General features: G+C 45.1%; 1 long non-coding RNA gene across 1 annotated transcript in view; it reads right to left on the reverse strand.

The window, feature by feature from the left end:
• Window positions 1-16,404: 16,404 nt before the first annotated feature.
• Window positions 16,405-19,184, reverse strand: part of LOC142498586 (uncharacterized) — a 135,692-nt gene continuing 132,912 nt past the window's right edge. The window contains exon 3 of the long non-coding RNA XR_012802503.1: window positions 16,405-16,678. This is a non-coding gene — a long non-coding RNA (uncharacterized LOC142498586). The remainder of the gene's footprint in view (window positions 16,679-19,184) is intronic.

Below are 19,184 nucleotides of genomic sequence, written 5' to 3' on the forward strand. Positions count from 1 at the left end.
TGGACAAAAGATTTTCCTGATAGCTTTACTATGGATACTATTTAAAAATGCCATGAATGAAATCTTGTAGCTCTCTGTGGCGCGTCACTACAAGAAGTGCAACTGAAACTGATAAACAGAGCGGAGAGAGCTCACAGATCTACAAGGAAAAGGGTCTCGTGAAAATGCAAACTGGGAACGAGGATTTCAAACACGGCTTTTGGGACTGCGGCGAAGTGTCACAATTCTGGAATAAGGTCGTTCAGTTTATGAATAATACTCTCCAGTGTAGGTTTGAAAAATCTTATCGTGTGTTATTATTTGGGAATTTTGTGAAACAAAAAGATAAAGTAAATAATTAGCGATAGTAATAGTGACCTTGGCATAAAAGCTTACATTAAGGAATTGATTAAAACCATATGCGCCTAATATCTAATATCACAGATCCCAAAACGGAATTAATGTCGATAATGTTACAGTATGTGATAGAACAGATGCAATAAAAGATCTAGAGAAAGGAATTTAAAAGTTCTATAATAAATGGGAGAATTATTTGGAACTTTTTTCGACAACGCGGACAGAATAGTAAATGAAAACAGTTAATAAGAACCGTAAATAAAGGGGCTTGAGGGATAAAGGTGGTTTCGATTAAAACAGATGATAAAGTAGAAGGGGTGTATATACAATGACCAGCCATATATATGTGTATATATATATATATATAAATAAGGGGTGTATATACAAGCAATAACATAAATATGCAAGCTCAGCCAGTCATGGAGGGGCTGAGATACGAATGTATAGGAACATTATTTGCAATTTGTTATATAATAAATACTACTACATTTACTGACAGAAAAATGAACACTGCTTTCTCTGTTTCTGTACGTACATGGAATAATTTAATATGTAATGTCATGTTTTGTAAAACAGTTGTTAGATATGGAGATATACATATACTCGATGTTGTATCTGTTAATAAGGAAACGGTATATGATGTAAAATTTGTGTTATGAAAAATAATAAAGTAGTGAACTAAAAACCCCAGGGAAACTAAGGGGCTTTATCTATTTAGGTAACGTTAGAAACTCATATATTGAATGGATCCGCCCCTATATAATGTTTATTGCATTGTACCAAATTAACAGCAGCATCTGTGTCACAAAACAAAACACATTAAATTGGAGTGTATATGTCAGTGTATATGTCAGTGTATATATTTCAGCGTATATGCCAGTGTATATTTCTGTGAATATATTTCAGTATATATTTCAGTATATATTTCAGTGTATATTTCAGTATATATTTCAGTGTATATTTCAGTGTATATTTCAGTATATATTTCAGCGTATATGTCAGTGAATATTTCTGTGAATATATTTCAGTATATATTTCAGTGTATATTTCAGTGTATATTTCAGTATATATTTCAGTGTATAGTTTAGTGTATATTTCAGTATATATTTCAGTGCATAGTTTAGTGTATATTTCAGTGTATACTTCAGTGTATAGTTTAGTGTATATTTCAGTGTTTAGTTCCATGTATGTCATTATATATTTCAGTGTATATTTCAGTGTTTAGTTCCATGTATGTCAGTATATATTTCAGTGTATAGTTTAGTGTATATTTCTGTGTATATTTCAGTATATATTTCAGTGCATAGTTTAGTGTATATTTCAGCATATATTTCAGTGTATAGTTTAGTGTATATTTCAGTGTATAGTTCCATGTATGTCAGTATATATTTCAGTGTATATTTCTGTGTATAGTTTAGTGTATAGTTCAGTGTATAGTTCAGTGTATATTTCTGTGTATAGTTTAGTGTATATTTCTGTGTATAGTTCCATGTAAATGTCAGTGCATATTTCAGTGTAATGCAAGAAGCCTGACAGATTAAAAGCTGCAAAGGAGCAGTATGATATCATAGGCATTACTGAAACATGGTGGGATGAAACTCATGACTGGACAGTTAATTTAGAGAGTTATTCCCTTTTTCGGAAGGATCGAACAAATAGAAGGGGAGGTGGAGTATGTTTATATGTAAAACCGGATCTAAAACCTATTATAAGGGAAGATGTTTATGAAGGGAATGATGAAAATGTAGAGACTTTGTGGATAGAAATTAGCAATGGAGGTAAAAGTATAAAGAAAATGTTTGTGGGAATATGCTATAAACCACCAAATATCTGTGAGATTGAGGAAGCTAAAATACTTTTGCAAATGGAGAAGGCATCAAAACTGGGTCATGTTTGCATAATGGGGGATTTTAACTATCCAGACATAGACTGGGGCAATAAGATTAGCATTACAACAAAAGGAAACAGGTTTTTGGCGGTGCTTAAAGACAATTATATAACCCAAATTATTGAGGAACCAACCAGGAGAGGGGCAGTACTGGATTTGGTAATATCAAACAATGTAGAAGTAATAGCAAATATTCAAGTCCTGGAACATTTGGGTAACAGTGATCATAACATGGTCTCATTTGACATAAATGATCAAAAAAACAGATTACTTGGGTTCAACAAAGACCTTAAACTTTAGAAAAGCAGATTTTAATAAACTGAGGACTAATCTTCAAGTAATACATTGGGATGATGTTTTTGCAGGGAAAAATATAGAAGATAAATGGGCAGTCTTTAAAACATTGTTAGAAAAGCACACTTATCAGTATATACCCTTGGATAATAAGTATAAAATAAATAAGTCAAAACCAATGTGGCTAAATAAACAGATAGGGGAGGAAATGGACAAGAAGAGGAAGGCGTTCAGATTCTTGAAGTCAGAAGGGACGGAGACATCGTATCAGAATTATAAGGAATGTAACAAAAATTGCAAAAGGGCAATCAAATTAGCAAAAATGGATAATGGAAAAAAAAATTGCAATAGAAAGTAAGGTCAACCCTAAAAAGTTCTTTAAGTACCTTAATAACAAAAAAATGAGAAAAGAATATATAGGACCCTTTCAGTGTGAGATGGGTTATTGGAGATAAGGAAACAGCAGAGGTATTAAACAAATTCTTTGCCTCTGTGTTTACCAAGGAAGAATCAATTTCAATTGTAGTGCTGTAGGAGGAAGCCACAACCTCCATACTAATGAACAATTGGTTAACTGAGGAAGAAGTTCATAAGCGACTTGAAAAAATTAAAGTAAATAAGGCACCTGGTCCCGATGGCATACATCCAAGAGTTCTCAAGGAGTTAAGCTCAGTAATAGCAAAACCATTACATTTAATATTCAAGGACTCCATTTCCACAGGCTCAGTACCACAAGATTGGCGTAAAGCAGATGTGGTGCCTATATTTAAAATGGGAGCTAGATCACAACCGGGGAATTACAGACCTGTAAGCCTGACTTCAATAGTGGGGAAACTACTTGAAGGTTTGATATGGGATAATATTCAGGGATACCTAATAGAAATCCAAATTTGTAGTAATAGTCAGCATGGATTTATGAAGGATAGATCATGCCAAACTAACCTTATTTGTTTCTTTGAGGGGGTAAGTAGGAATTTAGACCAGGGCAATGCAGTTGATGTGGTCTACTTAGATTTTGCAAAGGCTTTTGATACTGTTTCCTACAAGAGGTTGGTGTACAAAATAAAGAAAATTGTACTCAGTAATAATATAAGCACCTGGATTGAAAACTGATTGAAGGACAGACAACAGAGGGTTGTCATAAATGGAACTTTTTCAGGTTGGGCTAAAGTCGTGAGTGGAGTACCTCAGGGATCGGTACAGGGACCCCTGCTTTTTAACTTGTTTATTAATGACCTTGAGGTTGGGATCGAGAGCAAAGTCTCCATCTTTGCTGATGATACTAAATTGTGTAAGGTAATAGAATCAGAGCAGGTGTAATTTCTCTTCAGAAGGACTTGGAGAGACTGGAAACGTGGGCAGGTAAATGGCAGATGAGGTTTAATACAGATAAATGTGGGATGCAAGAATAAACAGGATTTATTTACATTACTAAAGAGGCGTCTAAGTGGGGATATGATAACTATATACAAATATATTCTGGGTCAGTACATGGAGCTTTCAAATTAACTATTCATCCCACGGGCAGTACAAAGGACTCTGGGACATCCCTTAAGGTTGGAGGAAAGGAGATTTCACCAGCAAAAAAGGAGAAGGTTCTTTACAGTAAGGGCAGTTAAAATGTGTAATTCATTGCCAATGGAGACTGTGATGGCAGATACAATAGATGTGATCAAAAAATGTTGGACATCTTTTTAGATGGGAAAGGTATACAGGGATATACCAAATAAGTATACATGGGAAGGATGTTGATCCAGGGATTAATCCGATTTCCAATTCTTGGAGTCGGGAAGGAATTTATTTTTCCCCTTATGAGATATAATTGGATGATACAGTATGACACATTTGTTTGGCTTCCTCAAGATCAATAAGTAAGTATAGATATAGGATAAAGTATCGGTTGACTAAATTTAGCTCAGGTTGAACGTGATGGACGTACAGTACAGTATATGTCTTTTTTCAACCTCATCTACTACTGTATGTAACTAGGCAACTATGTAATATATGTAACTATGTAACTATGTCATGGCATGTGATGTCAGGTGTTGCCCTGTGATGCCTACACCTGCGCCCCCCGACCCACAGAACTAATATCCAGATAAAGCTGTGAGGCACATTACAGTGAACAGAACCAGCAGTGCTCATGCACAGTCTTCTATAGAAGTCCTGCTGCATAATATCCGTGAGATACAGATTCTTAAACCACATAGCCACCATATAAAGAGACACGGACTGGCTGCTAATTAATAACCAAACTATTTTGAAAAAAAGAGTAGGTGCTGATGTTTTACAGAAGGGGTTTTCCCCGTTAAGATATTGATATATTCCTGCATTCTGTTAGGGTCTAATTAATTATGAATTTTAATGCAAAATATAAAGAGCAATTCTTTAAAGACATTTTTCTAATTCAACAAATTGGATTACTTAAGAATCTCCATAAAGCTCTGAGTGTGAGTGTATGTGTGAGTGTATGTGTGAGTGTACATATGAGTGTACATGTGAATTTGAGTGTACGTGTGACTGTGTGTATGAGTGTACATGTGAGTGTGAGTGTACATATGAGTGTGCACATGAGTGTGCATGTGAATGTGAGTGTACTTGTGTGTGAGTGTATGTGTGAGCATTCATGTGAGTGTGGGTGCATGTGAGCGTGAGTGTACATGTGAGTATACGTGTGTGTGTGTGTGTACATGTGAGTGTGAGTGTGCGTGTGAGTGTACATGTGAGTGTAAGTGTACATACGAGTGTATGTGTGAGTGTATGTGTGAGTGCACATGCGAGTGTGGGTGTGCATGTGAGTGTGAGTGTACATATGAGTGGACATGTGAGTGTGAGTGTACATGTGCATGTGTGTGAGTGTACATGTGAGTGTGAGTGTACATATGAGTGTACACGTGAGTGTATGTGTGAGTGTATGTGTGAGTGCACATGTGAGTGGGTGTGTGCATGCGAGTGTGCATTTGAGTGTACATGTGAGTGTGCATGTACATGTGCGTGTGCATGTGAGTGTGTGTTCGTGTGAGTGTACAGGTGAGTGTGAGTATACGTATGAGTGTACATGTGAGTTTGAGTGTACGTGTGAGTGTGTGTGTGAGTGCACATGTGCGTGTGGGTGTGCATGTGAGTGTGGGTGGGGACTGATCTCAGCTTTGTGATCAGGAATATTACAGTAGTTTATTATGTAAAGTAACACAACAGAAAGCACAGGGGAAAATGCAAAAGGATTATTAGAGCAGAGGGCTGAGTATTTACTGCAGGTGTGAAATTCTGGGACCGTTCATAAAAGTAACACCCAGCACCAGGTCATCCAGGGCCAGGTCATCCAGGGCCAGGTCATCCAGAGCCAGGTCATCCAGAGAGGCCAGGGCACCCAGCACCAGGTCATCCAGAGCCAGGTCATCCAGAGAGGCCAGGGCACCCAGCACCAGGTCATCCAGAGCCAGGTCATCCAGAGAGGCCAGGGCACCCAGCACTAGGTCATCCAGAGCCAGGTCATCCAGAGAGGCCAGGGCACCCAGCACCAGGTCATCCAGAGCCAGGTCATCCAGAGAGGCCAGGGCACCCAGCACCAGGTCATCCAGAGAGGCCAGGGCACCCAGCACCAGGTCATCCAGAGAGGCCAGGGCACCCAGCACCAGGTCATCCAGAGCCAGGTCATCCAGAGCCAGGTCATCCAGAGAGGCCAGGCACCCAGCACCAGGTCATCCAGAGAGGCCAGGGCACCCAGCACCAGGTCATCCAGAGCCAGGTCATCCAGAGCCAGGTCATCCAGAGCCAGGTCATCCAGAGAGGCCAGGGCACCCAGCACCAGGTCATTCAGAGCCAGGTCATCCAGAGCCAGGTCATCCAGGGAGGCCAGGGCACCCAGCACCAGGTCATCCAGAGCCAGGTCATCCAGAGCCAGGTCATCCAGAGCCAGGTCATCCAGAGAGGCCAGGGCACCCAGCACCAGGTCATCCAGCGCCAGGTCATCCAGAGCCAGGTCATCCAGAGCCAGGTCATCCAGAGAGGCCAGGCACCCAGCACCAGGTCATCCAGAGCCAGGTCATCCAGAGCCAGGTCATCCAGGGAGGCCAGACACCCAGCACCAGGTCATCCAGAGAGGCCAGGGCACCCAGCACCAGATCATCCAGAGAGGCCAGGGCACCCAGCGCCAGGTCATCCAGAGAGGCCAGGACACCCAGCACCAGGTCATCCAGAGCCAGGTAACCCAGAGAGGCCAGGGCACCCAGCACCAGGTCATCCAGAGAGGCCAGGGCACCCAGCACCAGGTCATCCAGAGAGGCCAGGGCACCTAGCACAAGGCCACCAAGAGAGGTCAGGTCACCCAGCACCAGGTCATCCAGAGCCAGGTCATCCAGAGAGGCCAGGGCACCAAGCACCAGGTTATCCAGAGAGGTCAGGTCACCCAACACCAGGTCGTCCAGAGCCAGGTCATCCAGAGAGGCCAAGTCACCCAGTGCCATGTCATCCAGCACCAGGTTACCTAGCACCAGGTGATCCAGAGAGGCCAGGTCACCCAGCACCAGGTCATCCAGATAGGCCAGGGCACCTAGCACAAGGTCACCAAGAGAGGTCAGGTCACCCAGCACCAGGTCATCCAGAGCCAGGTCATCCAGAGAGGCCAGGGCACCCAGCACCAGGTTATCCAGAGAGGTCAGGTCACCCAGCACCATGTCACCTAGAGAGGTCAGGGCACCCAGCACCAGGTCGTCCAGAGCCAGGTCATCCAGAGAGGCCAAGTCACCCAGTGCCATGTCACCCAGCACCAGGTCGTCCAGAGCCAGGTCATCCAGAGAGGCCATGTCATCCAGAGCCAGGTCACCCAGCACCAGGTTACCTAGCACCAGGTGATCCAGAGAGGCCAGGTCACCCAGCTCCAGGTCATCCGGAGAGGCCAGATTATAAACCAGCAAGCAGAGATTTAAAAGCTGGAATTGGCTGATGTTTCCTATTTAAAGTCATAACTCCGGCCACATTTCCAGGGTCACTACTTTCCCCCCTCTGGGACGTTAAACCTCCGGAAAGATACTCCAGAGATTTCTTAGGGAAGAGGAATGGGCTGTGCCAGCTGCATGATGGTGATCCCAAGGAAAATGGCTGAATACTTTGTGTGACAAGTTGTGCAGGTGAAATCAGCACAAACAACAAAACCCACATTCCACAAACCGGGAGTTTTCCTACAGAACGGATTTAAAGAGGTGGAGAGGAGACTGCCGTGGCATGTTTTCTGCCTCCTTTACTCTTTCAGGGGAGGATTGCTGAGCATTGTTCTCAGTAATATATATAAATATAGAGGAAATTTAAGGAGCCTTATGTATCTCTGATAGAGACATCAGAAGCTAATGGAATGTTTGAACAAATACAGATATGTTGACTTAATGTGCATAAATCAATGACTAATGGATTTGTTGACATACAGTTTAAGAGCCATCTGCTTAAGATGTTTCTGTGTGCCTAAAATAATGAGGTTTAACAAGTACTTCACATTGTGGTCAGACTGAGAATATCACTAATTCTACCAGACAATTTGCACTTCAGTTCTCAATTCAGAGCACCAGCTTTCCAACAAAAAAGGCCCTTTCAGGCAAAAAAAAAGCATGTCTTTGCTGACATCTGACCAGGGGAGTGTGGAACTCTGGGAAATCCCCCATGCAGATGTGATATACAGTACAGTATGGAGAACTCTTGTGTTGGTTCATTAAGATATTTGTCTCCCAGGAAATACTGTTTTTATTGTATTCACTAATAGCTAAATAAATATTTCATTAAAAAAAACCTTTTCCCCCGAAGATAACAGAAAATAACCGTGTATCATAAAAGATATAATTCCCCATGTCCATCAAGTTCAACTTTTGTTCAGTTGTAATTGGGGCGGAATGCTCGTCTTTCCACGTTCAGAGGGATTCACAGGACGGCACACTGAGGGGTCAGTGACACATTCTCCCCATTTGAGACATGTTCAGAGGGATTCACAGGACGGCACACTGAGGGGTCAGTGACACATTCTCCCCATTTCAGACATGTTCAGAGGGATTCACAGGACGGCACACTGAGGGGTCAGTGACACATTCTCCCCATTTCAGACATGTTCAGAGGGATTCACAGGACGGCACACTGAGGGGTCAGTGACACATTCTCCCCATTTGAGACATGTTCAGAGGGATTCACAGGACGGCACACTGAGGGGTCAGTGACACATTCTCCCCATTTGAGACATGTTCAGAGGGATTCACAGGACGGCACACTGAGGGGTCAGTGACACATTCTCCCCATTTGAAACATGTTCAGAGAGATTCACAGGACGGCACACTGAGGGGTCAGTGACACATTCTCCCCATTTCAGACATGTTCAGCCGCCTTTAATGGCAGTTTTGCCTGGATTATTGATCTTCCCACGTTTGAACTTATTTCCCTTTCTTTAAAGATACCCCCTATATTGGCCTGCATAGTATCCATGGGCAGTAAATCCTACATTGGCACTGCGCTTCCTGTCTTACTGTAAAGGACCCTCTGCGGCTGGTGAATGTCCATGTTCTTTCATCTCTAGGTACGACCATACTGTATAAATTAGAAGCATCTCTCCACATGCCAGGTGAAGAACAGGAAGGGATAGCTGGCGGCCTCAGCAATGCTCAGCAAACAGCTGGGACTGAAGAGAAAGAACACAATCCCAAAAAAGGGGTTCAGACCAGGGCAGATCATACACTGGAGTTCTGGGGTTCAGCCAACCCAATCTGCATGAAGGTCAGGCTGTCCTTGAATTACAGAGGAACAGTGGAACAAGCCGAAGTATCGGTGCAACAGAATCCACAACCACGTCATCACAGCAGGAAATATTATTCAAAAAGTCTGTATGTGAATACTTAAGAACAAAAAAAGTGTCATATATTTCAAAAGAGCTCAAAAAAGGTGCAAACTTCCATAATTAGCTTGCCAGGGTTGCGTTTCCTTCATTGATTGAATCCGTATTTCACTGTGTACATTTTATCCATTTTGTAGCAGACCTGTAAGGTCTTAATATCTTGTGTATACCAAATATGACATGTGCTGCAATCGGCTGTGAAACAATGCCCCCGAGACCACCGGGATACAGTGGTATCAAGCAGCACGTCTCCCACCGAGAAACAGCCGCCTCACTGAGATATTTTGCGAATAAAAGAGAGAAACAAATCACAACAGTCTCTATAATGTTGATTGTAGAGAAGGTACTCACCCGTCCCTGCATGCTCCATGCCGAGGAGAGACAAACAGGATGAACAAAATCAATGCGCTGTTATACAGTACCACGAAACGCGTCAGAGGGGCCTCTGTTTTTTCATGTGTTTGAATAAATACATTTTATTACACTTGGATTTCCAGTCCATCCTATTTTTCAGCGGTGCACTGCCATTTAGCTGCTTTTTCATCCTGTCTGTCCTTGAATTACAGCTCTTTCCAATGTATGAACAAGAGCCGTGCGCATCCAGAGAGAGGCGTGCGCATCCAGAGAGAGCTGTGCGCATCCAGAGAGAGGCGTGCGCATCCAGAGAGAGCTGTGCGCATCCAGAGAGAGGCGTGCGCATCCAGAGAGAGGCGTGCGCATCCAGAGAGAGCTGTGCGCATCCAGAGAGAGGCGTGCGCATCCAGAGAGAGTCGTGCGCATCCAGAGAGAGGCGTGCGCATCCAGAGAGAGCTGTGCGCATCCAGAGAGAGGCGTGCGCATCCAGAGAGAGCCGTGCGCATCCAGAGAGAGGCGTGCGCATCCAGAGAGAGCTGTGCGCATCCAGAGAGCGCCGTGCGCATCCAGAGAGAGGCGTGCACATCCAGAGAGAACCGTGCGCATCCAGAGAGAGGCGTGCGCATCCAGAGAGAGGCGTGCGCATCCAGAGAGAGCTGTGCACATCCAGAGAGAGCCGTGCGCATCCAGAGAGAGCCGTGCGCATCCAGAGAGAGCCGTGCGCATCCAGAGAGAACCGTGCGCATCCAGAGAGAACCGTGCGCATCCAGAGAGAACCGTGCGCATCCAGAGAGAACCGTGCGCATCCAGAGAGAGGCGTGCACATCCAGAGAGAACCGTGCGCATCCAGAGAGAACCGTGCGCATCCAGAGAGAGGCGTGCGCATCCAGAGAGAGCCGTGCGCGTCCAGAGAGAGGCGTGCGCGTCCAGAGAGAGGCGTGCGCGTCCAGAGAGAGCCGTGCGCGTCCAGAGAGAGCCGTACGCATCCAGAGAGAGCCGTGCGCATCCAGAGAGAGCCGTGCGCATCCAGAGAGCGCCGTGCGCATCCAGAGAGAGCCGTGCGCATTCAGAGAGAGGCGTGCGCTTCCAGAGAGAGCCGTGCGCATCCAGAGAGAGGCGTGCGCATCCAGAGAGAGCCGTGCGCATCCAGAGAGAGCCGTGCGCATCCAGAGAGAGGCGTGCGCATCCAGAGAGAGGCGTGCGCATCCAGAGAGAGCCGTGCGCATCCAGAGAGAGGCGTGCGCATCCAGAGAGAGGCGTGCGCATCCAGAGAGAGGCGTGCGCATCCAGAGAGAGGCGTGCGCATCCAGAGAGAGCCGTGCGCATCCAGAGAGAGCCGTGCGCATCCAGAGAGCGCCGTGCGCATCCAGAGAGAGCCGTGCGCATCCAGAGAGAGCGTGCGCATCCAGAGAGAGGCGTGCGCATCCAGAGAGAGGCGTGCGCATCCAGAGAGCGCCGTGCGCATCCAGAGAGAGGCGTGCGCATCCAGAGAGAGCCGTGCGCATCCAGAGAGAGCCTTGCGCATCCAGAGAGAGGCGTGCGCATCCAGAGAGAGGCGTGCGCATCCAGAGAGAGGCGTGCGCATCCAGAGAGAGCCGTGCGCATCCAGAGAGAGGCGTGCGCATCCAGAGAGAGCTGTGCGCATCCAGAGAGAGGCGCGCGCATCCAGAGAGAGGCGTGCGCATCCAGAGAGAGCCGTGCGCATCCAGAGAGAGCAGTGCGCATCCAGAGAGAGCAGTGCGCATCCAGAGAGCGCCGTGCGCATCCAGAGAGAGGCGTGCGCATCCAGAGAGAGCCGTGCGCATCCAGAGAGAGGCGTGCGCATCCAGAGAGAGGCGTGCGCATCCAGAGAGAGCCGTGCGCATCCAGAGAGAGCCGTGCGCATCCAGAGAGAGGCGTGCGCATCCAGAGAGAGCCGTGCGCATCCAGAGAGAGCCGTGCGCATCCAGAGAGAGGCGTGCGCATCCAGAGAGCGCCGTGCGCATCCAGAGAGAGCCGTGCGCATCCAGAGAGCGCCGTGCGCATCCAGAGAGAGGCGTGCGCATCCAGAGAGAGCCGTGCGCATCCAGAGAGAGCCGTGCGCATCCAGAGAGAGCCGTGCGCATCCAGAGAGAGCCGAGCGCATCCAGAGAGAGGCGTGCGCATCCAGAGAGCGCGTGCACATCCAGAGCGCTGTGCGCATCCAGAGAGAGCCGTGCACATCCAGAGAGAGGCGTGCGCATCCAGAGAGAGCCGTGCACATCCAGAGAGAGGCGTGCGCATCCAGAGAGAGCCGTGCACATCCAGAGAGAGGCGTGCGCATCCAGAGAGAGCCGTGCACATCCAGAGCGCTGTGCGCATCCAGAGAGAGCCGTGCACATCCAGAGAGAGCCGTGCACATCCAGAGAGAGCCGTGCACTTCCAGAGAGAGCCGTGCGCATCCAGAGAGCGCCGTGCGCATCAAGAGAGAGCCGAGCGCATCCAGAGAAAGGCGTGCGCATCCAGAGAGAGGCGTGCGCTTCCAGAGAGAGCCGTGCGCATCCAGAGAGAGCCGAGCGCATCCAGAGAGAGGCGTGCACATCCAGAGAGAGCTGTGCGCATCCAGAGAGAACCGTGCGCATCCAGAGAGAGCCGTGCGCATCCAGAGAGAGGTGTGCGCATCCAGAGAGAACCGTGCGCATCCAGAGAGAGCCGTGCGCATCCAGAGAGAGGCGTGCGCATCCAGAGAGAACCGTGCGCATCCAGAGAGAGCAGTGCGCATCCAGAGAGAGCAGTGCGCATCCAGAGAGAGCTGTGCGCATCCAGAGAGAGCTGTGCGCATCCAGAGAGAGCCGTGCGCATCCAGAGAGAGCAGTGCGCATCCAGAGAGAGCTGTGCGCATCCAGAGAGAGGCGTGCGCATCCAGAGAGAGGCGTGCGCATCCAGAGAGAGCAGTGCGCATCCAGAGAGAGCTGTGCGCATCCAGAGCCGTCACCTCGTGCTAGTCTTTGCTCGTCTATCACGGTTTTAAGCACCAGGCTCTGATGTCTATTTCATTGGATGGTTTCAGCAGCAAAAACAGAATATTGAGAAAAAGCATTGAATCCCCTCCTACAGTCTGTCATTGTTTTTGCTTCACAAGGTATTAGTCTCGACAAAAAATTGAACTCATGAAACATGGCCATGTGTTTTACCCGCTGTCCTCCTCACGTACTTAAAAAGAGGTGCATTTGTTTTGCAAAATGGATAAACCAAAAATGGATTCCTTTTTCTACAAATTCTCTTCAATCTAACAAAGACTTGGGGATTTTAGCCTTGTACATTTTGGGAGGAACCAGGGAGAGGGACCAGGGATACATTTAATGAAGGAATTAAAACTTGCTTGGGAAAGCCGGGAAGCCATAATCCCACATGTCACAGCAGCGACACTCCAAACAAAACTGTTCCCATTGTGCACGACAGCGACACTCTCCTCCATGTCATGTTTGTGATCGATGCCGTGAAGTAGGCATGTGTAACATGGGATTAATCCTCGGGCAAGGCTGGAACACAGAGCAGTGAATCATATTCCTCAAAGTATAGGATAATACTGCAAGTTATTTCAGTAATGTTATACACTTTTGCAGTTGTTTTTGGTTGGATTATTAATGACTGCTGAGTAATATATATAACAGGTCGAGTTATACGTTCCTACATACTTGAGGTTTTGAAGCTGAAGAGTTGTGGTCTAGTGGTTAAGTTGCTGGACTTTTATATACAAGTTTGTGGGTTCCGTCCATGGATCAGATCTTGACAGATTTTTATTTGCCATTCAGATTACAAATTGTTAGAATGCCAATGAAATGAAAAGACAAATAAAACAATGACGCCCCATCTATCTGAAAATAATATAAACTGAATGAAAGATATTAAAAAGGCGTACAAGCCACTGTCCAATCAGGCAGCGGTCCCAAGACCCTCCAGCCAATGAAGATTTAGTACTCTACCGAACAATCACAAAATGCAGCTGAAAAGCGGAACAGTGAAACTGAGGAAGAAACATTGAAAAGTCCCACTCAGGAGGTGGCTGCACTAACATAACCTGGGTTTCTCTGACATATCTCGTGCCTGCGCGGATCTCAGTGTTCTTATCCATAGCTACAATAGAGATTTGGGGCCCCCAATGGAAACAATGGCTCCTGTTCTCATACAACCTCACCACACTCCTGGGATTGACCGTTCTATTAGGGAACTGAAGAAGGGTCGCAGGCTTGAATGGCGATGGCGGAAGTCTCGCATGGTTTAGGACAAGCTAAAACTGATTGACCACATCCCGAAATACCAGTCCACAATTACTAGTGAGAAGTCAGAGTTCCTGTCGCGTAAGATTATGGCAGCGGACAATAGACCAGCTCAGCTTTACCGCACCGTGCCGAGGCTCTGAAAATCGGCATGTCTGCAGCTGAAGCCTTTTCACAGTCCCGTTGGGTAGGATTGTGCCTTCTTCTCTGATAAAGTAACCTCCATCTGGGTTGGGGTTCCAGACTGTGCTTTCGAAGTGTCAGGTTCTCTGGCTTTACGGACTAGCTTTGACCATCTGGATGTGCAAACTGTGCAAACAGTTCAGGGGTTGCATCCCACTACCTGTGATTTGGACCCAGTCCCAACACACCTTCTCTTAGGCTGTCTTGATGTAATCGGCCCAGTGTTTGCCAAAATAGTCCTGTGCTCTCTGCAGACCGTGCTCTTTACAGAACCGCTGAAGGAAGCCGTCATCAGACTAAAAAAGCCTTCATTAGACCCGGATTGCATGATGAATTAAAGGCCTGTATCAAACCTTCCTTTCCTTGGGATGGTTATTACAAAGTGGTGCAACCCAACTGGAGAGCCGTCTATCAACCCATGAAATGTCTGACCCATTGCAGTCAGGATTCAGAAGATGGCCCAGTACTGACACAGCTCTGGGTCGTGTGCTAAGTGATCTCCTGCCAGCGAGAGGCAGAGGTGATCCTAGTACTTCTTGACCTCTCTGCAGTATTTTATGACGTGGACCATGGGATCTTATTGGAGCACCTGAAGGATTTTTGTGGACTGTGTGGCCCAGTTCTCAGCTGGTTCAAATCCTCTCTCACTGGCAGGTCACAGAGAGTAGCTTCAGGAGTGTCCTCCTCTGCACCAGTGACCCTGCCATGTGGAGTGCCGCAGGGTTCTATCCTATCTCCTATGTTGTTCGCAGTGTACATTCTGCCACTGGGTAACATAATCCGGCGACATGACCCAGGTTATACAAACAAAAAAAGGCTATCTATTGGCGCTTAAATCTATTACTAAATGGTAAATAAGTGACTTATAATAACTGCTTAAACAATAGTGAAAATTCAAACTCTTAAGGTGAATATGTGATGTAGTGAATGAATATATAAAAATAAGGTGCAGCTTCAACCCTTCATGTAGATTGCTTTTCCTCAATCCAAAGTGTCAGGTATCCAGGATGTTTGTGGGGAGCGCAGATATATACGTGGAAAGAAAAACACAAGCAAAATAGTGCAAATATGCCTTTCAAAAAACTACATATTCAGTGAGTTCTTAGTAGAATCCAGAGAAATTTGTACTTATAAATTTCCCAAAGTACACATGTACATAATATGTACACACATATATATCTGCGCTCCCCACAAGCATCCTGGATACCTGACCCGGGTTATTACTGCTATAAAGATGACACTAAACTCTCCTTGTCCTTTGCACCACGCACTAAGGACCCATTATCAGTCATCAGTAGATGTTTATCTGAGCTCCTCGAGTGGATGAGGTCCAGTGGGTTGAGGTTGAATCCTGATAAGACAGATGTGTTTGTGGTGGATGCTCACCGTCAGAAGACAACAAGCCTGCAGCTCGGTCACACACTGGCCTTAATCTGGGGGCTCCCAGCTGCTAAACCGTCTGAGTGAGGAATCTTGGTGTTGTCCATGACTGTAATCTGACCCTTAAACATCAGGTGTCAGACGTGATCAAATCTTCATTCTTCCACCTAAAGAACATCGCCAGGATTAAGCACTTCATCCCCCCCAGAGGATCTTACTACGCTTGTCCATGCCTGTGTGTCCTCACGCCTGGACTATTGCAATGCGCTCTACCTGGGTCTTCCAGAAACAGAGCTGCGCCCCCTGCAGCTGGTGCAGAACGCTGCGGCCAGGTTGTTACCTAACCAGACCCGTTCTGGACACATGACGCCTGTTCTCCGTTCTCTGCACTGGCTGCCTGTAAAATGGTGACTTTATTTCAATATTGGCTTGTTGACATTCAAAGCCCGACATGCCCGGGGTCCCAGAGACCTGAGAGCTTCTCGTTCCCTACACTCCCACTCTCTCACTTCCATCTGCAGGTGAAGGACCCCTAACAGTTCCCAGAGTCTCCGTGGCTTCCTTTGGGACCTAAGATTTTAGCCACGCTGCTCCCACTCTCTGTAACAGTCTGCCACGTACAACGCGAGTGGCCCCTCTCTGGGAATCTATAAGAACAGACTCAGGTCCTACCTGCTTACCCAGGCATTTAACTAATGATCCACAACAGGTCCAGCTACAGCACCCCCCAAAGATACCGCATTGTATCTTTCCTTGTGTTTATAAGCTTAAATGTTTTCTTCTTTTTCATTTTGTAACTGTGAAGCTTTGAGTCCCATCGGGAGAAAAGTGCTATATAAATAGTTTTTATAATTATTTATTGGAGTTCTACAGAAGAGGTTAAGGAGAAAGTTACATTGCAAACACTGCCGTGGGTTTGTGCCATGGTACAAAGCTAGCACAGAGAGATGGCCCAGAGCCTGAACAAGTTGGACAGTTCATCATGTACGAGTGTCCGACGCCTGCTCTGTGTTACAGCTCTATAATTACAGGTGTACCTGACATAACGGCCCAGATACAGATCTGCACAGGGAGAGATGCTATCTCCAAGCAGTCACTTTCCGGGGCGATCGGGTGCATCTTGCAGTCTAGACTTTCAGGCTGCGGATTGACAGAAAACACACAAATTTGGTAATTGGAACCAAAAAATTATATATTGCTGGTACTTGAGTTTTTTAAGGTCTGAACACTCATATTATTGCTAATATCTCATATTATTGCTAATATCTCATGTTATTGCTAATATCTCATGTTATTGCTAATATCTCATGTTATTGCTAATATCTCATGTTATTGCTAATATCTCATATTATTGCTAATATCTCATATTATTGGTAATATCTCATATTATTGCTAATATCTCATGTTATTGCTAATATCTCATGTTATTGCTAATATCTCATGTTATTGCTAATATCTCATGTTATTGCTAATATCTCATATTATTGCTAATATCTCATGTTATTGCTAATATCTCATGTTATTGCTAATATCTCATGGTATTGCTAATATCTCATGTTATTGCTAATATCTCATGTTATTGGTAATATCTCATATTATTGGTAATATCTCATGTTATTGCTAATATCTCATGTTATTGCTAATATCTCATATTATTGCTAATATCTCATGTTATTGCTAATATCTCATGTTATTGCTAATATCTCATGGTATTGTTAATATCTCATGTTATTGCTAATATCTCATATTATTGCTAATCTCATGTTATTGCTAATATCTCATGTTATTGCTAATATCTCATGTTATTGCTAATATCTCATGGTATTGCTAATATCTCATGTTATTGCTAATATCTCATGTTATTGCTAATATCTCATGTTATTGCTAATATCTCATGGTATTGCTAATATCTCATGTTATTGCTAATATCTCCTGTTATTGCTAATATCTCATGTTATTGCTAATATCTCATGTTATTGCTAATATCTCATGTTATTGCTAATATCTCGTTATTGCTAATCTCACGTTATTGCTAATATCTCACGTTATTGCTAATATCTCACGTTATTGCTAATATCTCATGTTATTGGTAATATCTCATGTTATTGCTAATATCTCATATTATTGCTAATATCTCATATTATTGGTAATATCTCATGTTATTGCTAATATCTCATATTATTGCTAATATCTCATATTATTGGTAATATCTCATATTATTGCAATATCTCATGGTATTGGTAATATCTCATATTCAAATGGGATTCCTGACTTCTTGCTGCATTAGCTGATGTACTCTTGTTGTTAAAGGGTTAAATAACAAATGAGCATCTGTGTTATACACAGAGCAGCGTGTGTATCTGTGTTATACGCAGAGCACTGCGTGTATCTGTATTATACGCAGAGCAGTGTGTGCATCTGTGTTATAGGCAGAGCAGCGTCTATAGCTGTATTATACGCAGAGCAGCGTCTGTATCTGTGATACGCAGAGCAGCGTGTGTATCTGTGTTATACGCAGAGCAGCGTCTATAGCTGTATTATACGCAGAGCAGCATATGAATCTGTATTATACACAGAGCAGCGTGTGCATCTGTATTATACACAGAGCAGCGTGTATCTGTATTATACGCAGAGCAGCGTGTATCTGTATTATACGCAGAGCAGTGTGTGTTTCTGTATTTTACACAGAGCAGCGTGTATCTGTATTATACGCAGAGCAGTGTGTGTGTCTGTATTATACGCAGAGCAGCGTGTGTCTGTATTATACGCAGAGCAGCGTGTGTCTGTATTATACGCAGAGCAGTGTGTGTTTCTGTATTTTACACAGAGCAGCTTGTATCTGTATTATACACAGAGCAGCGTGTGTATCTGTATTATACGCAGAGCAGTGTGTGTGTCTGTATTATACGCAGAGCAGCGTGTTTCTGTATTTTACACAGAGCAGCGTGTGTATCTGTATTATACGCAGAGCAGTGTGTGTGTCTGTATTATACGCAGAGCAGTGTGTGTGTCTGTATTATACGCAGAGCAGCGTGTTTCTGTATTTTACACAGAGCAGCGTGTGTATCTGTATTATACGCAGAGCAGCGTGTATCTGTATTATACGCAGAGCAGTGTGTGTTTCTGTATTTTACACAGAGCAGCGTGTATCTGTATTATACGCAGAGCAGTGTGTGTGTCTGTATTATACGCAGAGCAGCGTGTGCCTGTATTATACGCAGAGCAGCGTGTGTCTGTATTATACGCAGAGCAGTGTGTGTTTCTGTATTTTACACAGAGCAGCGTGTATCTGTATTATACGCAGAGCAGTGTGGGTATCTGTATTATACGCAGAGCAGCGTGTATCTGTATTATACACAGAGCAGCATGTGTCTGTAATATACAGAGCACCGCGTGTATCTGTATTATACGCAGAGCAGCGTGTGTGTATCTGTATTATACACAGAGCAGTGTGTGTATCTGTATTATACACAGAGCAGCGTGTATCTGTATTATATGCAGAGCAGCGTGTGTATCTGTATTATACACAGAGCACCGCGTGTATCTGTATTATACACAGAGCAGCGTGTGTCTGTATTATACGCAGAGCAGTGTGTGTATCTGTATTATATGCAGAGCGGCGTGTGTATCTGTATTATACACAGAG

Source organism: Ascaphus truei, chromosome 7 (assembly GCF_040206685.1).
Source record: "Ascaphus truei isolate aAscTru1 chromosome 7, aAscTru1.hap1, whole genome shotgun sequence".
NCBI lineage: Eukaryota > Metazoa > Chordata > Amphibia > Anura > Ascaphidae > Ascaphus > Ascaphus truei.